This window comes from Grammomys surdaster, unplaced genomic scaffold (assembly GCF_004785775.1).
Source record: "Grammomys surdaster isolate TR1022 unplaced genomic scaffold, NIH_TR_1.0 345, whole genome shotgun sequence".
Classification (NCBI taxonomy): Eukaryota; Metazoa; Chordata; class Mammalia; order Rodentia; family Muridae; genus Grammomys; species Grammomys surdaster.
The window spans coordinates 2,758,696-2,765,613 of NW_021604764.1; the positions used below are offsets into that span (position 1 = coordinate 2,758,696).

At 42.5% G+C, this 6,918-nt stretch overlaps 1 long non-coding RNA gene across 1 annotated transcript in view; it reads left to right on the forward strand.

Annotated features, from left to right (window-relative positions):
• Positions 1-6,220, forward strand: part of LOC114630827 — a 28,492-nt gene extending 22,272 nt beyond the window's left edge. Inside the window, exons 2-3 of the long non-coding RNA XR_003712866.1 lie at positions 5,514-5,793; positions 6,034-6,220. This is a non-coding gene — a long non-coding RNA (uncharacterized LOC114630827). The remainder of the gene's footprint in view (positions 1-5,513; positions 5,794-6,033) is intronic.
• The last annotated feature ends 698 nt before the right edge of the window (positions 6,221-6,918 follow it).

Sequence of the window (6,918 nt, forward strand, 5' to 3'; positions counted from 1 at the left end):
CCTCCCTCCCTCCCTTCCTTCTTTCCTTCCTTTTCTTTCTTTCTTTCTTTCTTTCTTTCTTTCTTTCTTTCTTTCTTTCTTTCTTTCTTTTTTCTTTCTTTCTTTCAAAGAAAGGATCTCATGTATCCCAGTCTGGCCTTGAACTCACTGTGTCGCTCCGGGAGGATGTTGTTGTACTTCTGACCCCCTGCTTGATCCCCTTGTGCGTTGGGATTACAGATGTGCACCTCCTTGCTGAAGATTGACCTAAGGCTTGTATGTTAGGCAAGCAGTCTCGAGACTCTAGATGACATTCTTGAGCCTTGATGAGACAGGTGTCATTCAAGGAGTGCAGAAGAGGAGGTGACGGTGTCCCCTTGCAGGTGACCGTGCGACATTTAGAAAGCAAGGTTCAGATAAACTTAAGGAGAGCAGTGTTGGCCTGAGACTAGGTTGAAAGTGGACACACAGGCAGGAAGGAATTCCTTTACTTTTTTTTTTTTAACAGCATGGGAGCTATGCCAAGACATGCAGCTTGGTCTACAAGCTGCAATTAAGGGTAAACTTTAAAGAGGAAAATGAAATAGAAGAGAGGTTGACCCCCTTTTGAAGTTGTAATGACATAATTTGCATGTTCAGCTCTTAAGCTTCCACCATGCCACAGTAAAATTATGTCCTTTCCAACATGGAGGAAATAGATGCATCACTACAAGAGAAAAGCAGAGGACAGGATCATGGGGCCACAGTGTAGACAGGGTACAAAGATCACGTCAACATTTGAACCTTTCATTGAAGGAGTTTTGCTTCCTGACTTGTTTCTGTGCTTTTCTCTCTGTCGACCCCATGCTGAGAATTGCCCATACCAATCAATACTTGTGAGAACTCTGAGATTTGCTTCCCCATCTCTCAAAAGACTACACCAGGGACCGGAGAGATGACTTAGTGGTTCTGAGTCCATGGCTCAAAACTGAGTGTAACTCCAGCGGCAAGTCATTCGACCCTTTCTTCTCACAGCCTCTGTACTCACGTGTGGATGTGCTCGTGCACAGATACACACATGTGCACATAATTACAAACATAAAAGAAATGTTAAATGAGTAGACTGTTAGATTTCCATCACAAGTAATTCTAAAAAATTGTGAGTTTGCTTTTTTTTTTTGACTGCTGATTGGCTGAGGACATCACTGACATTTCCTGGGCAGGTGTCAGGATACCAATGGTATGCAAATTTAGGATTAAACTTCAGAATGAAAAATTGATCCGTGCCAGATGTAGTTACAAATTTGGCAAAACCTACATATAATTATTCAAACCACAAATTTAATTCTATTTTACATGCAGACAGGTGCTTACTGCATAGTTTTAATATAGCCTAAACTTCCTAGGGGTAAGGCTTTTCAGGTTAGTTTTGTTAGGATTGTTGTGGTTTTGAGACTTTAAAATTATTTATTTATTTATTTATTTTTTATGTAGCTCAGGGTGAATTTAAACCCACAATTCTCAGAGTTTTAGAATTGTAGGCATGTGTCACCATACCCTCCCAGAGATTTTAAAAAGCTGTTTATACTGTTTTATATTGTTATGTTATAACACTGCTGGAAAGCCTTTGTTGTGAACACGGCATAAACTCATCTTAGTTTGTATTTCAGCTTATGAACAGAAATGCGATCCTCTATTTACATATAGATCTGACTATTCTACTACCTATACTAATGACATTATTCCCAAGCATTTACATACCAGAATACATTCTACTTTATACCAACCATTTTATTTGTGTCTCTTTCCTTTTTCTTTTCTTTACTTTCTTCCTTCCTTCCTTCCTTCCTTCCTTCCTTCCTTCCTTCCTTTCTTTCTTTCTTTCTTTCTTTCTTTCTTTCTTTCTTTCTTTCTTTCTATCTTTCTTTTGAGGCAGGGTTTCTCTGTGTAGCCCTGGCTGTCCTGTAACTCACTCTGTAGACCAGGCTGGCCTGGAACTCAGAAATCTGCCTGCCTCTGCCTCCCAAGTGCTGGGATTAAAGGCGTGCACCACCACTGCCCAGCATTAATTTGTATTTCTAATTCATACTTTTCTTGAAGTGTGGGCATGGGATGTGTGTGTATACATATAAACATATATATATGTATATATATACATATATATGTATATATATCTGTGTGTGTGTGTGTTTGCGTGTATACACAAGTGTGATTGTGTGTGGAAGATAGAGTTTAATATTGGGTATTTACCTCCGCCCCTCTCCATTTTAGTTTTGAGACATGGTCTGTCGCTGCTGAGCCTGAAGCTCGCTGACTCAGCAAGACTAGTTGGCCAGTAAGTCCTGGGATCCTCTTATCCCACATCCTCAGTACTGAGATGATAGATGGGTTGTGCCATGGTTGGCTTTTTATGTAGAGACTATGGACCCAAACACAGTCCCTCCGGCTTGCTTAGAGAGAACTTTATTGAGTTTCTCCCCAGACGCTCTAGTTTATATGACTCTTCAAAAATTATTTAAATTACATTTATTACTACTATTATTTTGTTTGTGGTATGTGTGTGTGTGTGCATGCGAGCACGAGTGCATGTGTGCGTGCACATGTGTGTGAGTGCATGCACATGCCACAACCACATATGGAGATTAGAGGACAACTTGTGAGACTCAGATCTCTCTACCACGTAGGGTCTTGGAATCTAACTCAGGTCATCAAGATTGGGGTAAGTGCCTTAATCCCCTGACCTATCTTGCCAGCTTGAATTTATGTATTTTCTAAGAAATTAGCTTGACCTAAGGAAATTAATGGTGTATATTGATGATACATCTTCTTTTAGGACTTAACAAAATGTTTGTTGTGAAATGGCTTGGGCTTGACAGGCTAGGGAAGCACTGTCCAAAGGTGCCAGAGCAGGCAGGGATCAGAAGCGCGGGTGACAGTAAATACCCATCACCTCACACTGCTTCCCTCTCTGATGTGAATGAAGGAAAATTACAACCATTTTAGGCCAAGGAGGGTTAAAGGGGGAGGCAGGATCTTCCGGGGTTGACCACAATGCCCCAAATGTAAGAGTTTTAATCTTTGGTTTTTTGAAACAGAAGCTTCTAAACTCATAATACCAGATGACCTGAAAGAAAATTCAAAACAAAATCCAGAACCTCTTGGGTGTCTCAGGCAATAGGGAAGGATTTCCATGTCCTGAGGAGGAGACTTCGTGTTAACCGATGTCAGGTGAGATCAAAGACAATATTCTTTCCTCCACAGACTTAACAGCATAGACACAAAGCTGCACATCCGAAGAACATGGGCCCATATTCTTTACATGGGAAGGTTTGGTTCTCTTGACATGAAATGCTCCTGCCTACAACCTAAATGGACTTCGAGAAGATCACACTTAATGAAGTAGACCAGGTACAAAGGGGGCACATACTGTCTGCATGAAAAGAGAAAGGAGCGGAAGACAGGCTTCAGGGGTGTGGCAGGAGAAGACACAATTTATTTTTAGTTTTTATTGGATTAATGAAGAGCTTCGGATGTAACAGCAGTAACGGCTGCATTATTTGTGTCCTTAATACCATTTAATGTACACTTCAAATGACTGACGGATACTATAGTATGTATAACTTATCAGAAAAAAATTATATTAAAAAAATAAATCTTGCCTCAGAATAAGACTTTAGCTTCTTAATACAAGGCTGTCGCTTGACTATGCAGACTTTAAGTTGTTTCTGTGTCCCTCTTCACACCCATTCTTCCCGCTCTGTGATACATGCCGTGAACACCCCTTTCTTGTGAGGAGAAGAAAAACAGGAAGTGTCCCGATCAAGTGACTCTCAGATCTTCAAAGGTTATTTTCAGAATGAAGCAGAAAGGACGATCTGTCTGACAAGCAGGCTGATTTCTTTGGGCAGTCAGAGGCTGTGGCAGATCACGGACCCAAGTATGCACAAGATCATCTCTCCAGTCCTTCTAGATTTCTTTTTAAATGAAAGCAATCAATCAATCAATCAAACAAACAAACAAACAAAGCAACCCTCCCCCTAAAACTTGTCACTTTTCACATACTTTTTTCTTACCAGATTTCTTTTTTTCCTACAGAGAGGATTTTTACCATTGTACATGTCAAATGAAAAAGGTATAAACTGATGCTGGGTAGGCAGTCAGCAGATAAGAACACTTGGTGCTGCTGCAGAGGACCTAGGTTTTGGTTCTCTATGTGGTGGATAACAACTGTCTATAATTCCAGTTTCAGCGAATCTGACACTCCTTCTGACCGAGGGCTCCTGCACACTCATGGTGCCAATATGCCTACTTTACCACACCCACACATGCATTTATGTTTTCTATTGTTTCCTCCTCCAGCCTGACTCTGCCTGAGGCTCCACTTCTCTGGCCCTACTTGTAACTTAAAGTCAGGGCTGCTGAGAGGTCGTGGAATAGTTTCCCTCTTCCTGCCTCCCCCTGCCTCCCAATGCCTTATGTGTGCGGGCATTTAGCCTGCCTATATCTGTGCACACATACATGCAGTGCCTGCAGAGGCCAGAAGAGGGCATCAGAGTCCCTAGTACTGGAGTTATAGATAGTTGCAAGCTGCCATGGGTGCTTGGGATGGAACCTAGGTTCTTTGAAAAAGCAGCCAGCGCTCTAAGCGGCTGGCCCATTTTCTTTAGCCCCTCATACAATATTCTTAAGTCTCTTATTTTGAGAGACAGTTGGGAATGACATTTCTGTCTTTGAAGTTTATTTACTGTGGGGATGAAAGGTGGACCATTCAGTCTCCTTGGGGAGGCAAACAGATCTGTGCCAGGTGTCACCAGAACTTCTACTGGGAACAGATCCATGACAGGTCTGGGGCCAACAGCAGGTACCTCATTCTCCAGATCATTCTGGTAGATGCAAGAGAAGCAAAACAAAACAAAACAAAAAAAAAAAAACAAACAAAAACCACCTGCCATCTCAGGGGTATAAAGCTGTATTTTTTTCTTTTTTAATTTTATGGGAAAGACAAATAATGGTCATTGTGTTTTATCAGAAAAGTTAATGAACTTTATTTCTTCAGGGTTGCAGAGAATAGTAAACACATTATGGTGCCACTCTCCCTGGAGTACACTGAGTGCTGACAGACATACTGAGCAAACATTTCTTCTTCCGGAAACATGGCACTTTATGGTGTGTGCGGGCAGAGGAGCCAGAGGAAAGAAAACCACTGAGTTTAGAACCGTGTGTGAGACTAGAAGGACAAGCGGGGTTTTGTTGTTGTTTCTTGTTTGCTTTTCATTGTAATTTTAAGAACTGTAGGAAAACTGATGTGTGGCAGCCCATGAGTCACTGAAGACTTTGTTCTGAAATGTCAAAGGGATGGATTTAGCCGTCATAGTCTCTCATGAGTGGAGACTGGCATTTGGGAGGCTCATAGAGGGTACTTCCTGGGAGGCTGTGTGAAGGTTTGAGACGACTCTGATGAGGGCAGATTGGCCTGGGCTGAGAGGCTTAACAAAGCGAGGGTAGAGCGGAAAGGTGCAGCTCTAATAGTTGATTTTCTTCTCAAACCCCTGTAGCAGCTACACAGCCTGCTCACAGAATCTAGGTCCAGTGTTACTTGGATGTAACCAACTGCCAACAGAGGGAGGAAAGACAGAACCAGCTGGTTAAAAGCCAAATCCAGGGTTTGGAAGTTGTCTCTAAGATGGCAACAAGCTCTTGGAAGCAAACAAATCAGCTCGTTTGGAGAAAGAAGTCTTATTCTCAAACACGACAGGTATAAAATACTGAGAAGGAACTTCATAGCTGTGAGAGTAAGTGGGACCATTTCCCCACCAGCCCAACCCACTGCTCAAGGTGGTAAGCCTGGCTCCCCTGTTCTAGTCACTATCAACGGAGGGTTGTACTGTTATGTTATCCTTGTGTCATTAGTAAAATTGTCCTGGACTCAGTCTGGAATCTTGCTGGACTCCATCTTGAGTGGCCTATGTGACACTGTTAGTAGAACTGGGTCTCTTGTTCTCAAGGAAGATACAAAAGAGCTGATGGGGTGGCCACGTCAACGCCTGGCTTGTGTAGGGGACCTTCCCTCACCAGGGGACACGGGAGGCCTGACCCCGGTACAAGGCCACATGGAAAAGCTGGCAAAACAGCCTGCCATCGGCAGAGTACAGGAAGCGGTTTGCGCTGTGGCTACACCGCCCATGAGTTACACAATGCGATAGGATGGAAGAAGAAGTGGTTTTCTTCCTCTTCCAAATTAAAATAGCCTTTCCTTAACGAATTAATTTCTTTAAAAAAAAGTTCAAGGTTTTTTTTTTTTTCTTCCAAGTATGAAGAATGATCTAGAGAAACTTGCCTGTTGGCTGATGAAATAAATGGCTTACTAAGGTTGGGGGAAGACATGGATACGTTGACATTTCTTTTCCCTCAGCACTGAGGGAACACAGAGACAGACAGCTTGTTTCATACTGGTCAAGAGCATGTGGCTTGCTGGTCAGGGGACAGGCCAGGGAGTCAGAAAGTCTGGGTTGTATTCCCAGCTTTGGCACCGACTCACTGGGTGACCCTGACCAGCGGCTGCACCCTCAGCATCTGTATCCAGAAAACAGGGATTTAATGACAACCCCTAGAAAGGAATGTTTGAGCAGTTTCTAGGCATATGAGGCTCTCAATATTTTGAGGTCTCAGGCAAGCAAAGAGGACAAGAATTCCAAGATGAATTTTCTTACGCAGGGAAGCATGGTTGAGAGCTTTTAGAAACAATGAGGGCAGAGAGTATGATAAATCCCCAGGACTGTTATAAACAACCTTTGATATATGGATTTAAGAACTCTCGAATCTCTGAAGTCACCTTGCCACCTCCCAAAACCTCACACTGTTGTATCTGTTGAGTTTGCTTGAAAACAATTTAAAACTACATTCCATGGCAGTCAATCATCTCTAGCCAGGAACTAAGTATTAAGGTGAAAACCTTTGGTG